The sequence below is a fragment of the Nicotiana sylvestris genome, chromosome 2, assembly GCF_000393655.2.
Source record: "Nicotiana sylvestris chromosome 2, ASM39365v2, whole genome shotgun sequence".
NCBI classification, from domain to species: Eukaryota; Viridiplantae; Streptophyta; class Magnoliopsida; order Solanales; family Solanaceae; genus Nicotiana; species Nicotiana sylvestris.
This window is the reverse complement of record NC_091058.1, coordinates 22,607,051-22,634,977: the sequence shown is the minus strand read 5'-3', so window position 1 is coordinate 22,634,977 and position 27,927 is coordinate 22,607,051. Positions and strand designations below refer to the sequence as shown.

Here is a 27,927-nt window from a genome sequence, read left to right as displayed (position 1 = left end):
TTTATCAAAAATAGCTGATGGAAATATCAATTAATTTAAGATCAAAGTACTGAAGAGTTTAACAAAATACACAACATAATCTCACTAGGACCCGACGTCACGAATCTGAGCCTCTAGAGTACAGAATATCATCCTAATACATAGTGTATCCAAAGTCTAATAATGCGGAAATAAAAAAAAGATAGGATAGGAGGGAAGAAATCAATGCTGCGAACGCCGTACAGCTTCCTTGATATTCCCCAAAATGCTGGATCCATTGATCAACTGGATCTACTCTGCCTGATATTGCCCTGGATCTGCACACAAGGTGCAAGGAGTAAAGTGAGTACTCCGACCTAGTGAGTAATAAAGTAACTACAGTCCGAAGATAAGAAAACCCAGTAAATACACAAAGTAAGCTAAAATCCAAATATACAGCAATGTATGGAACCGAGCAGCTAAACAACAGTATAGATACAAATACATGAATATAATGCAATGCATATGATGGTACATTCCAGTACCCACTGCGGCGTGCAGCCCGAGCCATCCATATTTATTTATCGTCAACGGCGCTCACTGGGGGTGTGTACAGACTCCGGAGGGGCTCCTACATCCCAAGCGCAATATCTTGGTCAGTCATTGTTACCTGACCGGTCAGCCATTGTTACCTGACCAATTTATATCATACAGTGCCATTGTTACCACTGTTCAAGTATATCATCCAGTGTCATTGTTACCACTATTTCAAGTATATCACACAGTGTCATTGTTACCACTGTTTCAAGTATATCACACAGTGTCATTGTTACCACTGTTTCAAGTCACTTTATAATCAGTCCAGAAAATAATATAATAAGCCCCTTGGGCATTTACAAAACAGAAGTTCCCAGCCCGGAATACATTTAAAAATATCATTTAAGTTTTCAACACTTAGAATTATGGTTGAGTTTGCAAAACAATATTTAAAACCTTGGACTGAAATTAAATGATATGCAAATCATGCTAAGCAGTAATATCAATCCTCGAAGAATTTACAAATCGGCACAAGGCCCCAAACATGGCATCATGCCCTGTAATATCAATGAAGTATGTGTATCAATCACCAGTATAGTATAAACATCACACGGGATAGACCAAGTCACAATCCCCAATAGTATCCGACCCCGCACTCGCCATGGAGTGGGTGTCATGCCTCAATATAGCGTTACGATGTGAAAGTTCGGGGTTTCAAACCCTCAGAACAGCATTTACATCTATTACTCACCTCTAACCGACCGTAGACTAGTCCGCAATGCCCTTTCCTCTTGAACCGACCTCTTCGCGCGTCGAATCTAGTCAAAACCACAACGAATACGTTACAATAGGCTAAGGAAATATAACCCAATCGAAAAGACTCGAAAAATGTCGAAAATCCCGAAATTAGCAAAATCCGAGCCCCCGGGCCCACTTCTCAAAATCCAGAAATTTTTACATCAAAATGTTCCTTATATCACCACGAGTCTATACATACCAATTTCACAAGAATCGGAGTCCATTTGACCCCTCAAATCCCTAATTTAGAATTTCAATTTCAAGCCCTATTTTCTTACAATTTGGCTATATTTTCATGAATTTCAAGGATGATTGCACAATATAATCATGTATTTAGTTCATAGGACTTACCTCCAATCACTTCCCGTCAAAACCCCTTCAATTCCCGTCCAAAAGCTCTCAAGGTTGCTCAAAAATGGTGGAAAAATGGGTTGGGTTCGCGGATGAAATGTTAATATTTCGGAAGTACTGTTCACGGTTCACTATTCACGCGCGCGGTTACTGTTCACTGCTGCAGAAAATACAGCAGCTTTATGTGAAATTTGCAGCACAACCATGTTTTTACTAAAATGGCTCTAACTCCATCATACGAACTCGTAATTAGACGATTCTTGTTCCTATGAGTCACAAATAATAATACAAACACAACCCTTCAATTGAAACTTAATTCGGAGCTCGTTTTCCCAGTTCAATACCCATTTCGCTCGTTAAACAATTAACTCACATTTCACGTCAAAAACCCAATCGCGACTTGATGAAATTAAACCAAAATTTCCAGATCAGTCCTATAATTCATGATTTAAATTCTGGAAGTCTCGAAATCAAATTTGGATCTCTAGAACTAAAAATGAACCTTTAGATCATTACATTTATGCTCAAAACGGCAAAAATCTTCCAAAAATGACCCGTTGGGCATCCGAAACACACCCGAGGCCCCCGGGACCCCGACCAATAATACCAACCAGTCCCAAAATACATTACGGACTTGCTCGAGGCCTCAAATCACATCAAACAACGCTAAAATCATGAATCAACCTCCAATCCAAGTTTTATGAACTTTTGAAAATACACTTTCGATCAAAAACCCGACCAAATGATGTCCGAATAACCTGAAATTTTGCACACACATCACAAATGACATAACAAAGCTACAACAACTCTCGGAATTCCATTCCGACTCCCAGATCAAAATCTCACCTATCAACCGGAATGTGTCAAGCATGGGCCAGTGGTCAAGAACAGCCTCGACATGAGTCACAATTTGCGACACAACAAGAACAGCACCACTCTCATGAGTACCACTCGTACTCGTTTGATCTTCCTGCAAAGATTGAGAAGCCTGCCCGAAAGGTGGTACAGAAAGAAATGACGCAAAGAGTGAAAAGCTTAGAACAATGGTTGATAAACATACAAGGGTCGACATGTCAAAAGAGTGTTGCCTTCAAAGATCTATGTATGTTCCCTGATGTCCACTTGCCGCCTGGTTTCAAGACTCCCAAATTTGAAAAGTACGATGGACATGGAGATCCCATAGCCCACCTGAAAAGGTATTGCAATCAACTGAGAGGTGCGGGAAGAAATGAAGAATTGTTGATGGCTTATTTTGTGGAAAGCCTTACGGGAGTAGCCTCCGAATGGTTTATGGATCAAGACACGTCTCGCTGGTATGTCTGGGACGACATGGCACAAGCATTTGTCAAACAGTTCCAATACAGCATCGACATTGCCCCAGACCGCATTTCCCTTTCAAACCTGAAGAAGAAACCAAGTGAAAGTTTCAGGGAATATGCCATTAAATGGAGAGAGCAAGCAGCTCGAGTTAAGCCACCCATGGATGACCACGAGCTAATAACTGTCTTCCTTCAAGCGCAAGAGCCAGATTACTTTCAAAACATGATGTCCGCAGTTGGCAAATCCTTCTCGGAAGCAATCAAAATGGGAGAAATGATAGAGAGTGGTCTTAAGACGGGCAAAATTATAAGTCAAGCGGTTTTTAAAGACGCAACTCACGTTGTCCGGGTTGAGTCTGATAATTTTAGCGACACAAATGAGAAGATTGAAGAAATCATGATGACATCAGGGTCAAGAAGAGGTCCCAGGAGAACATCTCGAAGGTATGAGGAGCCTCCTCAAGTTTTCCATGAATCCCCTGAGCATTATTATCCCCCTCAGAACCCACAACACTCTGTTGTTCCACCTCAGTATGTTGCCCAGCCACCAAAACACCCCAGAAGGCGAGCACGAGCATCACAAAATCTCCAGAAGCCTCCACAAAACTTTCAGGTGCCCTATAACCCACATCCAAGCCAGAGGTATAAAGGGGAACGGAGGTTGAAAGATAATTTTACACCAATAGTAGAGTCCTATGAAAGCTTATGTGAGAAGTTAAAGCATCATGACATGATTGCATCTATTCCTCCACATCATGTGGACCCACGTGCAAGAAGCTTTGACCCTTCTAAAAGGTGTGAATACCATTCCAATGCCCAGGCGCACAATGTTGAAAGTTGTTGGGATTTGAAAAGAGAAATAGAGAGGATGATCCAGGAAAATCTGATTGTGATCCAAGATAGTGACACCCAGAATATCGTGCAAAATCATTTACCTGCACATCATGATGAACACTTTGTGGGGAAGATGCCTGGTGGCACGGAGTTTGAGAATCCTCTTGGGAGCTTGCTGACTGAAGTTAATGATATTGAAGTTATTAATGGTTTTGGCAATATTGATGGGGAACCCAGTGGTTAAGATGTCGTGCTTGGTAATTTTAAAGACACTTCATCTCTTGGCTAGCTGGAGATGAGTCTTGGTGGTTTATTTTGTTGTCATTTCTGTTGTCCGGGTTATTTTCAGGGTTGTAATCCGGATATTGTCTTATGATTCAAACCTTTCTATCCTTTTATTTTGCCTAGTTTATTTTTCGTAGTAACTCGTTTAGTGTTGTCTAGGTTCGTTTTAGGTTTGTTCCCAGGTTGTACCCCAGTTGTTTTGCTTGTTTTGTTATACGAACCATTTCACCGCTTGTCTAATGCAAATTCCGGTCTTTTGTTACCTCCAGTCATCTTCTTTGTTTAGTTCTTTTTATTTTGTCCTTGTTCAAACGCCAATTCTAGTGACATGACATGCGCACGCAGTTTGGGCCTAATCTTAAAAGTTAATCATAAAACCATTGGGAGGTGATCGGAACATTTAAAGGAAATAAGGACGGTTTGAGATTATTTGGAGCTCGAGTATGTGGAACTGGGGCAAGTAAAACATAAAGAAAACCGTTAAAGGCAAGATTCGCCAAATTGACATGAGGGTCGTTCATGATAATGAGAGTGAGAGTGTTCCCCAACGGTGCTTTAGAGATGACAAATGAAAAAGCAAATGTGTGAATATAATTGTCAAGTCCAGCACTATCAGAAGAGGCTACAAATCTTTGTTTAATTGTGTTGTTTGCACTTGGCATGTTTTGAAGACTGGAATGACGAAGGAATTTTGTTCTGCTACCTAAACACTTTATCCTTCGTTACCTCTTTTGAGCCTTATTTATTTTCTTTCATATCCCTCGTTCGGAATCAGTAGCAAAGGTTAGAAACACAAACGTGGAAGAAAAAAAAGATAAAGAAAAAGAAAAATAAAAAAAAGGAAGAGAAAACAACAGAAAAACGACAAAAGAGAAAGGAGAAAGGAGAAAGAGAAAGCAAAGAAAAGAAATCAATAAATAAATGAAAAAAGAGGAATTGGGAACTACGTTTGACCTGATTCCTCAAAGAGGATACGTAGGCGCTTCACGGCTCGGTCATAGTGTGCATAGTGTAACATAGTGTAACAAAAAAATCAAAAAATCCACAAGCAAGAAACTGGGGCAGAAGTTGTGTTTGATGCAAAGAAATCTGGTTCTGAAGGTTGTAAATTTTGAACCCAAATTGATTCGTTTTGAGCCGCTAATACCCTTTCTTTCTAGCCCTATCCAAAACCCCATGTTACGGTCCAAAGAAAGACCTTTTGACCATTCTTCAAAAGATGCCAAGTCATGCAAATGGAAGTCGAGAATAACACTCTAATCCCCGACAGAAAGTAATAAAATAAGAGAGTCTTATCGGTGAAAATCTTCACGAGCACCATAAGGCGATGAAAACTGAGAGAAAAACCAAAATGAGAGAGGCTTGGCAGTGAAAACCCTTCGGGCACTACAAGTCAAATAAATATTGAGAACCAGATGGAAATCACCAGACGAAAGTTATGAAAGGCAATTAACGACGGAGGATAGGCCATATGTGCATGCCATGACCATTAGAGTTGGTATCCACATTTGATAGGTTTTTATTTTATAGTTTCCTCGTTAGATAGTCATCTCTTTCCTTTGTCGTTTATTCTGTTCCTTTTTATCTTTCTCCTTTCATAGAAAAATTCCCCAGTAGAGTCTGTTTGGTCAGAACAAGTGAGAAATGACTTCAAAATCTACCATCAGCTTTCCAATTATGCAAGATGAGATCTGACTAGTACATCCAAGTGGTAAGTTAGCAAGGAACAAGCACGAGGCCAGTGTCAAGAAAGATATCCCCAGCAAGAGGGAATTGACAAAAGGATGGACGAATGTCAAGAGGGATATCCTCGGCGAAATCAAAGGTTATAGATCTCAAGGCCAAAGCCCGTGGACAAATCAAGAAAGAACAACGTGGAGAGCAATGGGAATGATTTGGGAAATTCATATGAGACTAAAAGGTCGGGGAAATGCCAGTTTCCGAGCTATGCCACAAAAGAAGAGGGATATCCCCAGCAGAAAAGGTTGTTTTCAATGACACGAATAAACAAAGAAAGTGGTTAATCAATGAACATGCAAGATCTTCAAGTGAAATCAGCTGTCATGAAAATACATGAGGTCAGATAAGGAGACTGAGAAAATGGTTAAGAGGTTTGGGAATAAGGAATCATCAAGAAGGTCGGAAGGTATCAGCCCAAGCTTCAAGATGGACAGACAACGCATAGATGGAGAATGGTTGATGGCATCCCCAGCAGGAGTATCGCAACCAACCACCACGTTTTAAACTGACCAAATTTTCTTTGATTTGAAGCAAGGACAGGGTATGCTACCAATGACGGAAAGATACACCACAAGAAAGATTGTCAAACTGGGGCAGAAAATTTTCGTTCATTTCGAAATTTTTCGGGAAGTATAACACAAGTTTGGTGAAAAGCGGTATCCCTAGCAGTTTTTCGTGAGAAGGCAAAACAAGTTTTAAAGAAAGAAATGTCAAGAGGAAGATAACATGAGTTTTAAGGAAGGTAGTCTTCGAAGGAAGAAGATAACAAAAAAAAAGAAATAATAAAATAAAAAAAAAACTAAAGAAAGAAATTTTTTAGAAAAGAAAAAAAAAGAAGAGAAAAAAAGAGGAAGACCAGTTTTGCAAAAAGGAAACGGTTTGCAGAAGAATGAAACATCAGTCTTGAGGGAAGTAGTCTTTGAAGGAGTAAGATAACATATTTTTGAAAAAATGTTATCCCCAGCAGTCCGCAGAGTAGACAGTACAAGTTTTGAGGTAAGTAGTTTTGAGGAAAGATAATTCAAATTAGAAGGAAAATGGTTGTTGAGGTTAGGAGCCCCCCTGAAGAACAAAATGGTGTTTTATTTTTAAAGTTGTTGTCGAGGTCAGAAGCCCCCCTGAAGGACATAATGGCGTTTTATTTTTAAAGTTGTTGTCGAGGTCAGGAGCCCCCCTGAAGAACAGAATGACGATTTATTTTTCGAAGTTGTTGAAATCTCGCCCGCCTGAAGAAAGGAATGGCGATTTATTTTCAAAGTTGTTGAGGTCAGGAGCCCCCACTGAAGAACAGAATGACGATTTATTTTTCGAAGTTGTTCAAATCTCGCCCGCCTGAAGAAAGGAATGACAATTTATTTTCGAAGTTGTTGATAAGGTTAGGAGCCCCCCTGAAGAACAGAATGACGATTTATTTTAAGTTGTTGAGGTCAAGAGCCCCCCTGAAGAACAAAATGGCGTATTATTTTTAAAGTTGTTGTCGAGGTCAGAAGCCCCTTGAAGAACAGAATGGCGATTTATTTTTCAAAGTTGTTGAAATCTCGCCCGCCTGAAGAAAGGAATGGCGATTTATTTTCGAAGTTGTTGTTAAGGTCAGGAGCCCCCTGAAGAACAGAATCGCGATTTATTTTCAAAGTTTTGAAGTTGGGAGCCCGCCCATATAACAGAGGAATACATTTCAGTCTTTAAATTTCAAGTTTTGAAGTTGGGAGCCCGCCCATATAACAAAGGAATACATTCAAGTTTTGAAGTTGGGAGCCCGCCCATATAACAGAGGAATACATTTCAGTCTTTACATTTCAAGTTGAAGAAGTTGGGAGCCCGCCCATATAACAGAGGAATACATTTCAGTTTGTTAAATTTCAAGTTTTGAAGTTGGGAGCCCGCCCATATAACAGAGGAATACATGGAAGTTTGAAGTCAGTAAAGCAGAGGAATACAATCGAAATCCCCTGCAGTAAACAACAAGAATCCCCAGCAGAAGAAGGAAATCCAAGACTCGATGGAAAAATAATGCGAATCTCCCGAGAAGGACATAAGCAGTTCGAGATCGGCAATCAAGGGAAAATACAAGACAAGAAATACCAGAGGAGTCACCGAGACATCGAAGCAACAAGAGATACAAGAGCATGACTGGAGATCTAGATAAGATTTTGTAATTCATAGACTATAGTTTAGTCCAGCTTCTTGTTTTCTTTCAGCATGGTGTAATAAGGAGGTCGGCAAGCAGTAATAACAGCAGTAACATTGCAGTCCCATGGTAGTCCCAGCTACCAAAACTTTCCGAACTACATTAACCTGATTCCCTTCTAGCCAGTGATATGTAGGAAAACTTTGAAGCAAAGGTTCAGTTAAATCTTTTTCAAAAAATGCTTCACACGGAGTACTCGGATGGGCAAAAATCGCTCACTTTATCTTTGCACGAAAACTCTTCGTGTTTTCGGACAAAGAGGGGCAGCTGTAAGCACGTGATTTTTGCCCTATATGAGAATTACTCCCAAAAAAATTCAAAATAAAATAATTTTCCTTTGTGTGCAATTTTGAGAATTTTCGTGGAATTTTTGATAAATTATTTGTATTTGTCCATGCATGTTTATTTGTTAAATTAATAAAAAATACAAAAATATGTCGCATTTGTATTTAGGATTTAATTCTACAATTAGAAGTAATTAAGTTTGTTTTACAAGAATGAAAATTAGAAAAATATGCATCGTTTGCATTTTTAGCACTCAATAGCAAATTGTGCAATTTTATTTTAATTGGTGTTTAATTATGTATGATAATTGTTGCTAGGAATTAATTAGTATTTTTGATAAGTTAATTTAGTTTATAACTTAATTTAGAATTTTAGTTTTATTAATTAGAAAGTAAAATAAAAGAGAGCAAAAAAAATATAAAGAAAATCGGAATTGGGCCACCTTTTAATTTAAATCAACCATGCCCAAACCAAATAACCCCACTGGGTCGACCCGACCCAGTCCGCCCCATAGCCCAAACTAATCCCAAACCCCCTTCTTCCATTTTTTCATTTTTCATTTTTTAAAAAACCCTAACCTAAAGCTACCCGCCCCTCTCTCTTCTTCTTCTTCTCCAAACCACCCCCCCTTCCCCTCGTCCCAAGCTCCAGTTCCAGCCTCCTCCTCACATCCCATGGTTTCCCTCTCAACACCATTACGCCCAGACGACGACCATCTCCCATCGTTGCACGACAACATCGACCACTATTACGAACTGCCGCTCCCCATCGTCCTTCGTTGCTTCGTCTTCAATGACCTACCATGGCCGCTGCTGCATCTGCTTCGTCTTCAGCTGCTGTCTCGCCGTCACCACCCCAGCTCCACCATGAACGACCAACAACCATGGTTGTTGTTTCTTCGTCTTCACCAGTCCGTCGACCTCCAGTCTAGAAACGAGCTCCACCAAGCAACCAAACAGTCCGTCGCTCTATGTACAGCAACCATTGCTGCTGCTTCATCTCCTCATACCAAGCGACCACTAGTCGAGCAACCCAACTCACTCGTCCGTCGCCCAGCCACCCCTGGAAACTCAGCTACTGTCTTGTCGTTCTTCAGGTTCAATCCGTCGAGGTCATCGTTTGTCCTTCTTAGTTAGTCGAGGTTAAAAGAGAAGGTCGGTTTTCGTTGAGTCGAGATCCGGTACGTCGAGGTTGCTGTCTGAGTTTCTGTTCCGTTGCGGTCATTTCCGGTTAGTTGGTTTAAGTTTCATTTCTATCTGTATTTTGTTTGATATTCTCGGATCCGAAATCAGCATATGTTTGATTCTTTTCTTGTTCGTTGTTTATCATTTCTTGATTATTTCTTCAATTTGTTTTTATTCATTTGTTCTTGTTTAGTTTTAATATAGAAGTGTGTTAGTTTAATCACTTGAATCCTTTATCTTGGTTGTAATGTTGTTAGATTTAATTTGAAGTTCAATTGATTATTGAGTTTATTGATTTGAATCTACTTGTTTGTTATGTTCAATCTGTTACTGTTATTGAATCTGAAAGTATGTTTGTTGTTAAAAATGTTGTTCAGAAAATGATTTCAGTTGTTTCTTTATTGTTCATCATATGGTTTGGTTCCCTGAATCCTTAGTCTTTATTTTGATGATATTTGACATAATCTGAGTTTCTAGTTTAAATTTGTTGATTAAATTTGATTAGGAATTGGTTATAGCTGCTGTATTTTGGTCAAAAATGATTAGGTGAATTGGTTATAGCTGATGGGGGTAGAATGGTAAATTGCAGTATTTTTCAGGGGTAAAATGGTAATTTCAGTAATTTCATAGGGGTATTTTTGGAATTGAAAATTTGAACAATTATTTAATCTGAGTGTTCTGTCCACTAAGCGTTGATATATTAAAATAATGCATAAAATAATATGTAGTGGGGGACAAGACATAATGGTGGGAAATTAATACATTGTTTAATATAGTGGGAGACAAAGTATGCGATAATGGGGAATAATGGAATTAAATAAAGAAAAAATATGTGTTAGTGGGAACTAATATATTTGTTTAATATAGTGGGGGACAAAACATTAAATAGTGGGAAGTTAAAGGGGGGTGGTAGAAGATGGTAGGATTTAATTTTAAATTCTTCAAGTTTGTAAATAAATAAGGGGGAGCTGGACACAAATAGAAGGGGGGATTGGCTGAGAGAGGAGAAGAATTCAGAAATATTAAAAGATTTTTGAGGATTCGAATTTGAAGAGAGTTTAAAAGAAAGAATTTTCTGAACATTAAGAGAGAATTAAGGGTTAAATATTAACTGGTCTTTCAATCTAAAAAAAAATCACTTTGTTTTTGCTCGTTGATTATTGTTGGTGTTTCTGGATTTTCATGTGGTTTGTTCCTTGAATTTGGTTGGTTATTTGCTACTACTTCACCGGTTATTGCTGGATTTTTATTTTGGTTTTCAAATCTATCACTGGGTGTTCCGTTTGCTGGTTGTTGCTGGTTATTATTGCTGTTGCTGTGTTACATACTACTTTGCTGACCTTCTTCTTCTTCTTGTATTGGCAATACCAGGTACACAACTGTAACTTTGGCATATTGTAAGCTGAAATGTGAAAGCATGAATACATATGAATAATGGAACTTTGAAGTTTTAATTTAGCTTTTTATTTGTTTCTTTTACTAATTGTATTTAGGCTATTTCATGTATTATTATTCTGTAAATTTTTGTCGCTTTGCATAACTAGGCATCTTGTAGTAATGTATTAAATAATACTTTGCTTTAACTTGATTATTAGGTAGTATATATTTAAGCATGCTCATTACTGTCAAACTGTTTAATAATTGGAATAAGAGGAAAATAACATAAGTTGGTCTTTAGTGAATCGGCTTGGCAAAACTGATTAAGTTCACTAGCTATGAAGGTTTTAATATTGTCAACATTAGGTTAATCGTGAACATGTAGCTAAATTTAGTTAAAGCATGAATTTAAATTAATTTCGCGAATTAGGCATTATGGCATGATTTGAGTTCAAACAAGACGAGTTAATGTTTAAATTTAATAAACTTTCGAATATGCATTAGTAATTAAGATTGATTCTAGTTTCAAATAGTTGTAAATAATTAATTCCAACGGTTCAAGTCATCTAACAATGCGAGTTTAATCTAGTTATAGGATAATTAGTTTCTTTTGAATATATTATTTGTCGATTCCGTATTTTATTTATAATTTCAATTTTAGTAATATTCCTTTCCGTTAACATTTGTCTTAATCTAGCATTTAATATGTTACGCTTTTTTTAAGCATGTAATTAATTAGGATTTTTTCTCTTTTATTTTAGAGACGAATTTAATAGAAATGTAGTCACTTTAGGATATCCTTAAAATAAATGAGGCGTGCTTCGCCAAAATAAATACAAAATTGTGGGGCCCTCAATAATTATTTGTTTTAAAATACTTAGATTTAGGGACGAGCCGTTTAGCCAATTTCACGACCCTACCCAAAATAATAATAACGCGTTAGTCTTTAGGCGCGTATTTGATAATGTTATTTTCCTAAACCCGGGTGCACATTTATGTGACCCAAATCCAAATCTCAACGGAGTTGAAGTGTGTCGACGACCACGGGTACATTGACTGTGACGTGGTTCGAGATATATTTTCATGAGGTTGCAATTCTCGATAAAAAATAATAATAATGATAAAAGCGGTTAAGAGTTAAAATTCGCACATAAGTTCAACATGTATTATATCAGATAATCAAGCCGAATATGACAGTTGAGCGACCGTGCTAGAACCACGGAACTCGGGAATGCCTAACACCTTCTCCCAGGTTAACAGAATTCCTTATCCGGATTTCTGGTGCGCAGACTGTTAAACAGAGTCATTCTTTTCCTCGATTCGGGATTCACCGGTGACTTGGGATACTATAAATCTCCCAAGTGGCGACTCTGAAATAAATAAATAAATCCCATTTTGATTGTCCTTTAATTGGAAAAAACTCCCTTCCGCGTCCCCCTTCGCGACGACGCGGGCGAAAAAGGAGGTGTGACAGCTTTAATTGTGTTTTTCTTTCCTGCTTATTCTACTTGAAATTTAAATCTGTTGTTAGCTTAGAAAAGTATGTTTAATTTCCTTAATTGCTTTATTGCTTAAACTGTCGTAATTGTATTATGTGAAGCATGTTAGGTTAGAATTAACCTGTTTTACTTGGTACGAAATTTAGCTTAATTGAGTATTCCTTGTATTGTTGTTGTGTGTTTTACTTTGGGACTACAAGATGACATCCCGGGAGATTCCCTGTACGTATTTATGATTTGAGTTGAGGTGCGGGATACCGAGAGATCCCCCGGGATACCAAGAGATTCCTAGCATATATTAAGGATACCAAGAGATCCTCGGGATACCAAGAGATCCCTGACATGTATTGAGGGTACTAAGAGATCCTCGGTTATTTTATTTGAGAAGAGTGGTATTCCTGGTGCTTGTTTCTGTTTCTGTTTTAGTTGTAGTTATCCTTATTATCCTGTTGGTGTTGCAGACATTTGGCCTTCGCGTTCGTGAAGGGATGTGGTGTGAGGCAAGAAGTTTGGCCTTCGCATTCGCGATGTGTTCTCGTGTTCGCGAAGGGTTAGGTTTTGTGTTCATCGCGAACGCGATGAGTTTCCCGCGCTCGAGTAGAGTAAATGGGAGTAGCTGGGGTCTAGGTTCATTTTTGCTTCGCGTTCGCGAGCTAGAGGTCACATTCGTGATGGGTTGAGGAGCTGAAGCTTCGCGTTCGCGTTTAGGATGTCGCGTTCGTGAAGAAGGATTTAAGTGGTCAATGGATTTTGTGCTTCCCGAATGCGAGGCGTTGACTGGGTTCACGAAGAAGGAAAGGGTCACCTAGGCAGAATGTTTAAATAGCCTTCGCGATTTTGGGTCTAACTTTCACCATTTTTGACCGATTTTGGAGATTTTTGAGAAGAATTGAAGAGGGAATCAAAGGGAAACACTTGGAAGTAAGATTTATGGACTTAATACTCGATCCTATTATGATTTCCACCTAATTAAACATAAAATTTGTGGAATTTAAAGCCTAAAATTTGAAAGTTAGGGCTTGGAATTTGAAATTTTGATTTGAGGATTTGAGGGGTCATTTGTGGTCGAATTTTGATGTATTTTTTATGTGTGCGAACTCGTGAGAGTGTAAGGGTTCTAGTTATTTGATTTTTATCGGAATCCAAGGCGTGGGACAGGGGGTCGGGTTTGGCCAATTTCGTGATTTTTGATGTAAATTGGTCGTTTTCGAGTGGGCTTTGTTCCCTTAGCATATTTTGATGGTATAAATCTGTTTTTGGATAGATTTGGAGCATACAGAGGCCGAGTCGAGAGGCAAAGGCATTGTGGGCTAGAATTTGGTCCGGATTGAGGTAAGTAATGATTGTAAATGTTTTCCTGAGGGTATGAAACCCCGGATTTCACATCGTTGTGCTACTTTGAGGTGACATACACGTTAGATGATGAGTATGGGGTCATGCAGCGTTGGGGATTGTGACTTGGTCCATCCCGTATGACTAGTAAGTCGCATATGTGATTTAAAACTACTTGATATCATTGTGTTTTGAAAAGTATTATTATGTTTTGGGCTGAATGTCATATTTGGGCCTCATGCCAACTGCTTTGGACCCTTAGGGGCTTTTTAATGCTATTCCTCACTGTTTTTACTTCATAATTGTACTCAGTCATGCTGTATTCTACTGTTTTCATAACTCAGCCAAATTTACTCCATTTTTGATATTTCTAAATGATATTTTGGGCTGAGCATCATGTTTTACTGTTGCCCAAGGGGCTTGAGAGATTCTGACTAAGTGAGGCCGAGGACCTGTATTGTGAGGATTATTATGGATCGGGTTGCGCGCCGCAACATGTGTACTGATTGTGATATATGAGAGGCCGAGGGCCTAATTTTGTTATGCCATGAGGTGGCTTGTGATAGAGCTTGGGCTGTAGGAGCCCCTCCGGAGTCTGGACACCCCCAGTGAGCACGGGTACCTAGTGTGAGATGTGATATTTCCCGAGGGAGCTGATACGAGTGATTGTGAAGTAGCCCGAGGGGCTGGTTCTGTTGTTATTTTACCCGAGAGGCTGTTTATGTTTCTTTCCTTTTTTTCACTGTTTTCATCACTCGTTTGAACTACTAAAAGATGTTTTAAAAGGGTTTTACTGAACTGAGATGTTTTTACGAGTTTTTACTGTTTTACTGCATTGTTCAGGATTTATACTATTTTATTGTAGCATTATTCTGTGGTTTACGTGTTTTCTTACTGCTCAGCTGCCTTTACTTTTATTGCTTACTGAATTGGCGTACTCACATTACTCCATGCACCTTGTGTGCAGATCCAGGAGTCTCGGGTCACGCTAGCGAGTGTTGATTGTCTTCCAGCAGGCTTTCCAGAGTTGACTAGGTAGCTTCTTGGCGTTCGCTGCCCAGTGCATCTCCTTCCTATTGTTATTTCGCTTTGTAATAGCCTTATATAAAACTATGTTGCCTTTTCATATTCCTACATGAGTTGTAGATGCTCATGACTAGTTACATCCCGATATCGGGCTGTGTTTTGGTTTCCGCATATCCTACTTTATTCTATGGGATTTTAGCTTATTAATATCTTTAAATGACTTATTATACTTGCTTGGTTGGTGTTGGGTTTTTGTTGGCTGGCCTAGTTTCATGACAGGTGTCATCACGATTGGGTCCGTTTAGGGTCGTGACAAGTTGGTATCAGAGCCTAGGTTACATAGGTCTCACGAGTCATGAGCAAGTTTAGTAGAGTCTCGCATATCGGTATGGAGACGTTTGTATTTATCCTCGGGAGGCTGCAAAACCTTTAGGAAAACTTCATATTCTTGAATTCTTGTCGTGCGAATCTGTTCATCACAATTCTAAACTTCTGTTCTTCTATTCTCTCACAGATGGTGAGGACACGTGCTACCAGAGACGATCAGACACTCGAGCCCCCTAATGCAGCCATCAAAGACCGGGGCTGGGGTAGAGGCCGAGGAAGCTCACGTGGTGCAGCCAGAGCACCTACACGAGCTGCCACCGAGGTACCACCAGTAGTTCCAACTGGAGTCCAAGCACCTGATACGCCTACTGCTACTACTACTCCAGCACTTCAGGAGACTCTGGCACGATTTATGAGCATGTACACTACTTTGGCTCAGGTAGGGTTGTTTCCCCTTGCTGCAGCTACATCTCAGGCCGGGGGAGGAGCAAAGACTCCCATCGCCCACACTCCTGAGCAGCAAGTTCATGTTGAGTAGGTCCCAGAGATTATTCATGTATAGCCTGCAATCCGAAATCAGCCCGAGGACAGGGCAACGGTTTCTGAGGACGAGCAGCTGAGGCTTGAGAGGTTCAAGAAGTACAAGCCTCATTCATTCAGTGGTCTAGCATCGGATGATGCTCTGGGATTTCTAAATGAGTGCTACCGTATTCTCCGTACCATGGGTATATCAAGATCGAGCGGGGTTTCCTTCACTGCTTTCCAGCTTTGAGGAGCCGCCTATGAGTGGTGGCGCACCTATGAGTTAGACAGTCTGGATGAGGCTGCTTCTTGACTTGGACTCAGTTTTCAGATATGTTCCAGAGGAGTATGTTCCTCAGGGACGCGTGGCGCGTAGAGTTTGAGCATTTTCTCCAAGGTACTATGGCTGTCTCGGAGTATACTGTCTGTTACACTAGCTTGGCTAGACATGCCCCAGCCTTGGTTTCTACTGTTCGTAAGAGGGTTCACCGATTTATTAAGGGGCTTATTCCTAGCATCCGTTCTAGCATGGCTCGTGAGTTGGAGATGGATATTTCTTATCAGCAGATCGTGACCATTGCTAGGAGAATTGAGGGTATGCATGCTAGGGATAAAGAGGAGAGGGAGGCCAAGAGGTCTCGAGAGTCGGGCCATTATTCTGGTGCCCGTGCCCCAGCTGCAGGTCGTCATGGTGGGGGTTATATGAGTCGCCCCGTTCATTCAGCTCTTCCAGAAGCCAGTGGTATTCCAGCTCCTCCTAGGCCTCATGAGCCTTATTATGCACCTCCAGTATCTAGTGCGCCTCCTACGCGGGGTGCTTTCAGTGGTCAATCCAGTAGACCTGGCCCAAGCCAATCACAGCCACCACATCCTCCCAGAGCTTGTTTTAAGTGTGGTGACACACATCATATGGTGAGGGATTTCCCCAAACTTAGGAGCGGTACACTTCCACAAACTTCTCACCTACAGCGTGCCCGCAGAGTTCTCAGGCTAAGGTTACAGCTCTAGTTGCTAGCCCACCTGCTCAGCCAGCTAGAGGTGGAGGTCGGGGAGGTAGAGATCACCCTAGAGGGGAAGGCCAGGACAGATACTATGCCCTTCCTACCCGTACCGAGGTTGTTGCCTCTGATTCTATCATCACAGGTATTGTCTTGGTCTGTCACAGAGATGCATCTGTTCTATTCGATCCAGGCTCCACTTATTCTTATGTGTCTTCTTATTTTTACTCTGCATTTAGGTGTACCTCAGGATTTTTTTAGTTCCCCTATTTATGTTTCTACTCCTGTGGGAGATTCTCTTGTTGTGGACCGCGTTTATCGGTCGTGTTTGGTTGCTCTTAGTGGTTTTGAGACCAGAGCCGATTTATTATTGCTCAACATGGTAGATTTTGATATTAACTTAGGCATGGACTGGTTATCGCCCCATTATTCTATTCTTGATTGTCACGCCAAAACCGTAACGCTGGCTATGCCATGTGTTCCGCGTGTTGAGTGTAGGGGTGCTTTATATCACACTCCCACTAGAGTTATTTCTTTCCTTAATTCTCAGTGAATGGTTGAGAAAGGGTGTGATGTATATCTAGCTTATGTGAGAGATGTCAGTATTGATACCCCTTTAGTTGATTCAGTACCAGTAGTACATGATTTTTCTGATGTGTTTCCAGTTGACCTTCTGGGCATGCCGCCCGATAGAGCATTGATTTTGGCATTGACCTTATGCCGAGCACTCAGCCCATTTCTATTCCTCCATATCGTATGGCTCCTCCTAAGTTGAAGGATCAGTTACAGGAATTGCTTGATAAGGGTTTTATTAGGCCCAGTGTATCACCTTGGGGTGCTCTTGTCTTATTTGTAAAGAAGAAGAATGGTTCTATATGTATGTGCATTGATTATCGCCAGTTGAACAAAGTTACAGTGAAGAACCGTTATCCTTTGCCTCGTATTGATGATCTGTTTGACCAGCTTTAGGGCGCACGAGTGTTTTCTAAGATTGACTTGTGCTCATGTTACTATCAGTTGAAGATTCGGGAGCAAGATATCCCGAAGACTGCTTTTAGGACTTGGTATGGTCATTACGAGTTCCTTGTTATGTCATTTGGGTTGACCAATGCCCCATCAGCCTTTATGCATTCTATGCATAGTGTGTTCCGGACATATCTTGACTCGTTCTTCATTGTCTTTATTGATGATATTTTGGTGTGTTCCCGGAGTCGAGAAGATCATGAGCATCACCTGAGGACTGTGCTCCAGACTTTGAGGGAAAAGAAGTTATATGTTAATTTCTCGAAATGTAAATTTTGGTTGGATTCCGTGGAATTCTTGGGCCACGTGGTATTGAGTGAGGGTATTCAGGTGGATTCAAAGAAAGTAGAGGCAGTGCAGAGTTGGCCCAGACCATCCTCAGATACAGAGATCCGCAGTTTTCTTGGCTTGGCGGGTTATTATCATCGTTTTATTGAGGGGTTTTCATCGATTGCAGCCCCTATGACCAGGTTGACCTAGAAGAGTGCTCCGTTCCAGTGGACGGAAGAGTGTGAGGCGAGCTTTCAGAATCTTAAGAAAGCTTTGACTACATCCCCAGTTTTGATATTGCCTACGGGTTCGGGGTCCTATACCATCTATTGTGATGCCTCGAGGATTGGCCTTAGAATGGTTTTGATGCAGGACAGTAGGGTTATTGCCTACGCGTCCAAACAGTTGAAAGTACATGAGAAGAATTATCCTATCCATGATCTCGAGCTAGCTGCTATTGTTCACGCCCTAAAGATCTGGCGTCATTATTTGTATGGTGTGCCTTGTGAGATTTATACTGATCACCGGAGTTTACAGCATTTGTTCAAGCATAAGGATCTTAATTTGCGTCAGAGGAGGTGGTTAGAGCTGTTAAAGGAGTATGATATCAGTATTTTGTATCACCCGGGCAAGGCCAATGTGGTGGCTGATTTTTTGAGTCACCGGGCAGAGAGTTTGCGGAGTTTAATTTATTTACCAACAACGGAGAGTCCCATGGCAATGGATGTTCAAGCCTTAGCCAGCCAATTTGTGAGATTGGATCTTTCGGAGCCTAGTCGGGTTCTAGCTTGCGTGGTTTCTCGGTCTTCCTTATTTGATCGTATCAGGAAGCGTCAGTTTGATAACAGAGATGTGACTATTGGTGATGATGGGGTATTGAGGATGCAAGATCGGATTTGTATACCCAATGTTGATGGGCTTCGGGAGTTGATCCTAGAGGAGGCCCATAATTCGCGGTATTCCATTCATCCGGGTGCCGTGAAGATGTACCAGGATTTAAGGCAACACTATTGGTGGAGGCGAATGAAGAAAGATATAGTTGGGTTTGTAACGCAGTGCGTCAATTGTCAGCAGGTGAAGTATGAGCAACGGAGACCGGGTGGGTTGCTTCAGCAGATAGAGATTCCGGAGTGGAAGTGGGAGCGGATCACCATGGACTTTGTAGTTGGGCTCCCACAGACTTTGAGGAAGTTCGATGCCATTTGGGTGATTGTGGATCGGCTGACCAAGTCTGCACACTTCATTCCTATATGTACCACCTATTCTTTGGAACGCCTAGCAGAGATTTATATCTGGGAGATTGTTTGTATGCATGGTATTCCAGTATCCATCATTTCAGATAGAGGCACTCAGTTCACATCACTGTTCTGGAGGGTCGTACAGCATGAGTTGGGTAAGCGGGTGGAGTTGAGTACAACATTTCACCCTCAAACCTACGGACAATCCGAGTGCACTATTAAGATTCTTGAGGATATACTTTGTGTGTGTGTGATTGAGTTTGGAGGGTCTTGGGATCAGTTCTTGCTATTGGCGGAGTTTGCCTACAATAACAGATATTAGTCTAGCATTCAGATGGCACCGTATGAGGCTTTATATGGTAGGCAGTGTAGATCCCTAGTGGGTTGGTTTGAGCCGGGTGAGGCTAGATTATTGGGCACAAACTTGGTTCAGAATGCTTTGGAGAAGGTTAAGGTGATTCAGGATAGACTCCGTACAACCCAGTCCAGACATAAGAGTTACGCGGACCGGAAGGTTCGTGATGTTTCCTATATGGTTGGAGAGTGGGTTCTGCTTCGGGTTTCGCCTATGAAGGGCGTTATGATATTTGGGAAGAAAGGGAAGTTGAGTCCGAAGTTTATTGGCCCTTTTGAGATATTGAGGCGTGTTGGGGAGGTTACTTATGAGCTTGATTTACCTCCCACCTTGGCAAGAGTTCATCCGGTATTTCATGCTTCGATGCCCCGGAGGTATCACGGTGATCTGTCGCACGTGTTGGATTTCAGTTCAGTCCAGTTGGACAAGGATCTATCTTATGTTGAGAAGCTAGTGACAATATTGGACAGGCAGGTTTAGAAGCTAAGGTCAAAGAACATTGCATCAGTGAAGGTTAAGTGGCGGGGTCAGCCGGTCGAGGAGGCGACCTGGGAGACTGAGTAGGATACGCGCAGAAGTAACCCTCATCTTTTCACTACTTCAGGTATGTCTCTGTGCTCGTTCGAGGACAAACGAATGCTTAAGTGTAGAAGGATATAATGACTCGATCGGTCGTTTTAAGAATTAACGCCCTGATCCCCTATTAACTACTTTCCCCGTGTTGGTTTCTGCTATTTTGATTCGCCGTGGATGTTTGGTTTTGAGTTTCGGAGTTGGGACACTTAGTCCCTAAATGAGTGCTTAGGCTTTAGAATTTGGACCGTAGTCGGAGCAGTATGAAGACGGCCTCGGAATGAAATTTTGCCGGTTCCGTTAGCTCTGTTGGGTGATTTCGGGCTTAGGGGCATGTTCGGATTGTGTTTTGGAGGTCCGTAGCTTATTTAGGCTTGAAACGCCGAAAGTTGAATTTTTGAAGTTTCCGGTTCGATAGTGAGATTTTGATTTCGGGCCCGGAATGGAATTTCGGAAGTTGGAATAGCTCTGTAGTGTCGAATGTGACGTGCTTGCAAAATTTCAGGTCATTCGGGCGAGATTTTGATAGACTTTTTGATCGAAAGCGTATTTGAGAGTTTTTGGAGTTCTTAGTCTTGAATCCTATGTTAAATTAGTGTTTTGGTGTTGTTTTGAGCGTTACAAAAATTGGAACAAGTTTGAATGATGTTTTTGTAAGACCCCGAAAAATTTCACTAAGTAATTTAGGATTTCTTGGTGCCATGTAGGCTAATTATAATATTTTATATGCTATTAACATGATAGGCATCAATTGTATTTGGTAAATAAGTGTATTAAGTCATATTATAAGTAATGTGGCGTCTAATGGGACGCCTAAGTCTAAGTCAAATTGAAAATTTTCATAATAGGCTAAAATTCCAAATGAGTTCGCGTAAGTCCACTCTTTGAACGAGCATATCTAAATATATATAAGGTTTTATACGATGAACAACCTATAAAATTAAATATCTTCGAGTCTAGTTTCCAACGCTTCAAATCGTTCGTCATTTGGACATTACTACACAAAGTTATGATCAAATTACCAAAAATTGACAAAATCCCATTCTGCGGCCAATTCAGCGATCGCAGAAGTGGTTATACGATCGCAAAATGGCCGCAGACCTATCCAGTGTAGCCCATTTCTGGGCACCAGTTCCGCGATGCATTTTGCGACCCACATTCCTATTTTACGGTCCATTATGCGACCGCAGACCCGATTTCGGAGGCTTATTTTTCTATTTTTATAACCCGACCCCATTTTGATAAATAGGCTTAGCGGCTTCATTTGGGGTCATTTTTCTACTGATTTTAGATAGAGTTGAGAGCATATAGAAAGATAAAGAAGGATCCTAGCTTCATAATCACCCAAATCTTGCTCAAGTTTTCAAGAATCAAGGAAGATAACCACTTGATTGTCCTCCATCCGGGTAAGTCCTTCTTCCAAGATTTCATGCAAGAGGTTAAGGGTTCAAATATGTTGTTGGGATTAGAAATAGGTCATGCATATGGGACTAAGTCATAGTATGTGATATTAAAGAACTAATTTGGGTAGTTCCTTTTAAAATTGGTTGAGGGAAGAAGGAATTTCCATTTTCAGACCTTGTAGACTACTTCACATGTTATGTGTTTGATGAAATTCCTAAGAGAGTTATACCATGGGTAATCTTTCTAATTATTAATCAATTCCCGCTATCTCCTTATAGATTTTTATTACTAGAGGTGTTGGTGGATTGTAGAAACTTAAGGAAAGCTTAAACAAGGTATGTATGGCCAAAACCCCCTCTTCTTAGAAATTGAGCTCCCATGGCGTCCATATAAATGTGTAAGTTTGAAAAATTTATAAATGTAGCACTTGTTATGTCAAGTGAAATGATGTTGCAAGAATATATGTGAAAGGCATATCTCAATGTGTTCAATATGTTATTCTTGGTAAATTGAGGATATGTGAAGAATGTGAACTATGTGCTAAAATGCCTAGATTCCAAGTTAAGTTTAAATTGAGATTGTTATGCCAAACTATGTGAAATCCTCTATGTATAAAGATGTTTGAAATAAATCAAATGAACTTGGAAAATAGAGTGTGGCCAACGTGCCGAGAACTTGAGTTATAATTGTGCCTGGTGATGCCTATGACATGAGAAAATATGAAACTGATTATGAAATGAGCCTTGAATCTACTTTCCATAAATGACTTCAATAATAAAGTGTCCTAAAGGCTTTGTACACAATTTATGCCCATAAGTGGCTGTTTGAGATAATATTTTGCCTTATAAGTACATCCAAGTGATCCGAGTTGTTACATGCTCTGATGTGATTGTATATTGTCGTGATTGGAAAAAAGTTATTCAAAGAATAAAATTGGTGTAATTTCTTGTTTATGACTTTGATGTGTGTTTCTATTGTGGTTTGGTGTGTCCCCTCCTTTTTGGAAGAATCCTTTGTGTTTAAAGTTCCACTGCCAATGAACTTGAGGTGTATGATTTCTGAAATATTGTATATGCCAATGATTCATGATTTCCTCTCATGTGTACTTGACATCTTGGATTGAATGACTTGTTGTTGAAATTAATATTGATGTGAAATGTGGGGGAAAAGAGCTCGAATTATGAAATGTGGCATAGTGCCAAGTATGATGTGATAATTGTGGCCCCAAGTGCCGATGAATTAATATGCGTAATATAAACTTGAAAGGAGATGATTGATGGAAAAATGGAAACGTCTTAGTAAGACGGCTTAGCCGATCGGGCCATGATCGGATGCTATGCTGCACACATGGTAGTATTGTACTGATATTGAAATCGGAAAGTGAAAATAAAATTGTGATTGAGGTATACGTTTCAAATGAGATGGCTTAGCCGATCGGGCCGAGATCGGACTCCCTGCAAGAAGGCGATGGTATTGTGAATGATGGTGCAACAATATGAAATGTCCCAACTTAAAGCTATGGAAATTGTGTGAAAGCTATGTGATCCCTTATTTGTATTTGATGATGTGGTGATTGTTCAAAGCTTTGTTGATGGTGTTTAGTCATACATACTAGTGCTATTCGATAGCACTAACGTTCCTTTAGCCGGGGGCGCTACGTCTTTAAATGGATGTAGTTGGTTCCATAGCAGGTAGTGTTGGTCGCAGCTAGTGACGCATCTTCCTTTCAGCTGACTTGGTGAGTCCCACTTTATTTCGGAGTCTTGTACCATTGTTTATCATGTACTTTGTATTTTGAGGTATAGTCGGAGCCTTGTTGCCAGCATTTCCATATTACTCTTCAGTTATATTTAAAGGCTCCGTAGACAGGTTGTAGGTCGTGTTTGGTATTGGAAATTAAATTAGAAATATTGGTATTCGCCAAATATGTTTTCCTTCATATTTATAAAAATTGTGATATTTTGGATATTATGGTTGAAATGGCTAATGAAAACAAAATGGAAGTTGTTAATGAAATATTTACAAAAGTATGATTAATGGAGTTCATCTCCTTTTTATTCATGAATTACTTTGGGTAGAATGAAACCTAACAGGCTTGCTCAGTCGGGTTTACTCGGTTGAGCGTCGGTCGTGAGGGCGTGACAGTTTTAGGATTGGTTGGCATGTTTGGTTGAGATCCCGGGAGCCTCTGGTGTATTTCGGATGCTCAACGGGTCATTATGGAACTTGAAAAATTGCAGAAAATTGCAGCAACCCAATTCTGGTTTCCTTCTTCGCGTTCGCGAAGAGGAGCTGGGCCTGAGGGAAGTTTAATGCTTCGCGTTCAAAAAGGTGCTCCCGCATTCGCGAAGCTGGGAGGTCTTATACCTACGCGTTCGCGAGGGTAGTTCTGCGTTCGCGTAGAAGGAGGAAATCGTGCATCGCGTTCGCGATGAAGGAAAGCTGAACACAAGCGAAGTTGTACTTTGCGAACGCGAGGGTCCTTCTGCGTTCGTGAAGAAGGAGTACCTTGGCAGAATGTTTAAGTTCAAAAATTGAGGGTTTAGCCATTTTTGTGAAAACTAGAGCTTGGGAGCTCGGATTTGAGCGAGGTTTTGAGGATTTTTAGAGATATCGATTGGGTAACGATTCTTAACTCCTTTTTTGCTTGTAACCCATTAATCTAAACATGAATTCATCATTTAATTTCGGAATTTTGATGAAAATTGGGGGAAAGTTCTTAGACTTAAATTTTGAGTTTTGATTGGGAATTTGATATTGGATTTGGATAATTTTTGTATGGTTAGACTCGTAAGAGTATGAGGATATTGAAAATATAAATTTTACCTGATTCTGAGATGTGGGCCCGGAGCATTTTGGTCATTTTACCTAATTTCGCGTATTAGCTTAGAATTTATTAGTAGAAATAGTTACTTGAAGTGTTATTTACATTATGCAATCTAATTGAATAGATTTGGGCCATTTGAAGTCGAGTACTCGTGGCAAGAACGTGATTTCGGGTTGATTATTGAGCCGATTCGAGGTAAGTGGCTTGTCTAACCTTGTGTGGGGGAACTCCCCTTAGGATTTGATATTATTGATATTTGAAATGCTTTGTACGTGAGGTGACGAGTGCGTACTTGTGCTAATTGTTAAAAATTCGATTTTCTTTAAGTAATTTTTAACTATATTTCTTTTCCTGTTATACTACTTGCAATTTAAACCTGTTGTTAGCTTAGAAAAGCATGTCTAATTGACTTAATTGCTTTACTTGCTCAAACTGCCTTATTTGGATTATGTGCAGCATGATAGGCTAGAAATACATGTTTTACCTTGGTATGGAATTTGAACTGAACTATGTATTCTTCTTGTTGATGCTGTATGTTTACTTTGGGACTACGGGACGGTATCCCGGGAGATCCCCCTGCATGTTTAGTTTGAGACTACGGATTGGTATTCCTGGAGATCCCCTACATTTTTATATTAGAACTACGGGACTGCACCCAGTAGATTCCCCCAGTACTGGGTATTTACATTTGGGACTACGGATCGGGATTCCGGTAGATCCCCGCGCATTATGAGTTGGACTACGGGACAATATCCCGGGAGATCCACTGGATATGTATATTGGGACAACAAGACGGTATCCTGGCAGATCCCTGGTTGTTATTTCTAAGTTGAATTGTACTCTTTTCCCGTGATTTTTTTTCTCTATTATAGTTGTTGCTGTTCTTTCTATTATGTGTTACTTCTTACTATTGCGTTTAGTTATCCTGTCTCATTCTACACTATTTTACCTTATATTTCATTTAATCTCAGTAGGACCCTGACTTTCCTCGTCACTACCCGACCGAGGTTAGGCTTGACACGTAATGAGTATCGATGTGGTATACTCATGCTCTTTCTGCGCATGTTTTTCATGTGCAGATCTAGGTACTTCCACACCGTCTTATCACATTTTAGGCAAAGGCGCTTTCATAGACACTTCAATGTATATCTGCCACGTCCGCAGACCGAAGAGTCTCTTTCTATTCTCAGTACTAGTATAGTCGTTTTGTATTTTCCTTTTTGATAGATATTTCTGGAGTTAGAGATTTTTATATATACTCTTAGCTTGTGATTCATGGGGTTCCGGATTTTGGGAGTGTTAGGTTGAGATTTTGTACTGTTACATGCCAGATGGCATTTTAAACACTATTTTCTTTTTTATCTCAGTTTTTAATTATTTTCTTTCCGCAATTGTTTTCTTTTTCCGCATTTGTTAGGCTTACCTATTCGTGGAGACTAAGTGTCATCACGATAGTTCACGGAGGGCGAGTTGGGGTCGTGACAGTCGGGCTGTGTTTTGGTTTCCGCACTATTTTTTCCTACTTTATTCTATGGGATTTTAGATTATTAATGTCTTTAAATGACTTATTATACTTGGTTGGTTGGTGTTGGGGGTTTGTGTCGGTTGGCCTAGTTTCACGACAAGCGTCATCACAACCGGGTCCGTTTAGGGTCGTGACACTCTAGATACCAATACCACTAGGTTATTTTGATATTGGACTCAATCTGCTACTGATCAATGAAACCCATGGTCTATCACAATAACTAACATTTCTTCCCTTTAAATGTTTTCTAGAACCATAAGCACAGAATTTCCAATTAGCCCCAAATGGACACAATTTCTCTTCCACTACTTCCCAATTAGGTGTTTTAATCATCAATTGAGTCATCATTCACCGTTTCTAAACCAAAAACATCATTGATACTTTCATATGAGAAATTTACTGTTGTTCCTCTAACTATAGATTCATTCTTGTCCTTGTTAAGATTCGCATATAATTCTAAAACAAGTTCTGGACAGAAATCACCTGGAGATTGTACGAAACGCTCCCATTTGTAGTACTTGATGGTTTCAACTATCATCTCGTCGAAATCACCATCTGCAGCAAAAAAATCCATTCCCTTTTCTTTAACGGTGTCTCTTCCCTTCCAATCGTCAGCAAGATTTGTACTGCTTGTCATTCTTAAACAGTGATGAGAACTATTAAAGAAGAAAAGTGAAGCACAAAGGTAAAGAACAAAAGAAGAAGAGAAGAAAACGGTGATTGATTTTAGCCCTTGTAGAAGTAAAGATGAAAACAATGTTCAGAATGTTCTAGAGGTCCCAAAAAATTTATACTTTAAAAGACCTAAAGAAGTGTAAAGAGTAATTTAACCCCCAACAACCCATGACCCAATGTGCACGTGAGATAACTACAAAATTTTGTCTCTTTAAAGTGTGTGTTTTTTTTAAATGAAAATAAAAATACATACACTAAGTATTGTTTAGGAAGAGGGAAAGAAATACTAATCCTTAAAATGTTACGTGAGACTCCAATTTAGCATTGGAACTCCAAATTAATTTTTTTTTTAATTAAGAGTACCTGAAAGTCTTCCACAAGACGTGAGGTTTAAACTAATAGGATTTTAAATCCTTAGAATAATAAAATACTAAGTTTTTTTTATTTGTGCATTGCTATATTTCTTGAAACATATAGTATTTGTTTATTTATTTATTATCGTTATGTTTTAATGATGAATAATATTCTAGAATTTAGCATTATATGCAACAATTAATTAATTTACATAATATGCACACGCGCGCGCGCGCGCACACACACACACACACACATATATATATATATATATATATATATTAAACATTATTTAGAAGAATAAAATTACTTTTATAAGTAAAAGGTAAATTTTTTTTTTCAAATTTACAGTTAAAGGGGAAAAAACTTGGAAGCGTGTGTGACTACACATGTTTTTATATATAATAGTCTGACTAATTTAAGACCTTATCAGTTATTTGGTCCTGGTTTAAATATAAACCAACAAATTTACTTGTGCCAACATTTTGAATTGATTCATTAAATGGTTAATCAACCAGTTACTTAGGCATACTGATCACCATGGAGTTATTCCTGTACATGTGACTCTGTTTTTGTAGAGGCCTTCATGAGATGTTCTGGTTGTACAATAACTTGGATATTCACCAGATCAATTGATTAAGAATTTAATTACTAAATCTATGTCGGGCATATGAGGATCCATTGCTTCTCCCTCAATGGCTACGAGTTTTGTATCTTAGTTCTGAGTTTAATGTCGTCAGCTCGACTTATTAATTGCAGAATTCATTAGTCTATCAAAGTAACCGATGGATGTTGTTCAAAGTGTCTTCCAAAGTACAATTTTAGCCTGTGACCATTTACCTTAAACTTGTCTCCTCCTTTTTTCTGAATTTCATTGTCCCGTATAGAGTAACACCTATAACATTGACCTGTCCACCTGAATTTTAATTTTTATGGGAATAACCTGAGTCGGCTATTGTAAAGAAGTACCTGATCTTCAATTTTGAAACTCTTTGGTCGGATCAACTTGTCATGCCATATTTATTTTTTTTTTAAATATTTAGCATTTTCATGGGCTCCCAATCTCATTTCTTCCAATTCATTAACCTGAATAAATCGCTTTTTACCAGCGGAGGTTAAATCA

General features: G+C 39.7%; 1 long non-coding RNA gene across 2 annotated transcripts; it reads right to left on the bottom strand.

Moving 5' to 3' along the window:
• On the bottom strand, positions 1–26,572 carry LOC104235373 (uncharacterized). Of its 2 annotated transcripts, XR_011405260.1 has the most exons (3): positions 26,259–26,572; positions 1,247–1,313; positions 1–296 (listed from the first exon to the last, which is right to left on the bottom strand). It is a non-coding gene; the product is annotated as an uncharacterized lncRNA (long non-coding RNA). The 2 variants fall into 2 exon arrangements; XR_713170.2 differs by lacking the exon at positions 1,247–1,313 and having other exon boundaries at positions 26,259–26,566.
• Positions 26,573–27,927: the final 1,355 nt, after the last annotated feature.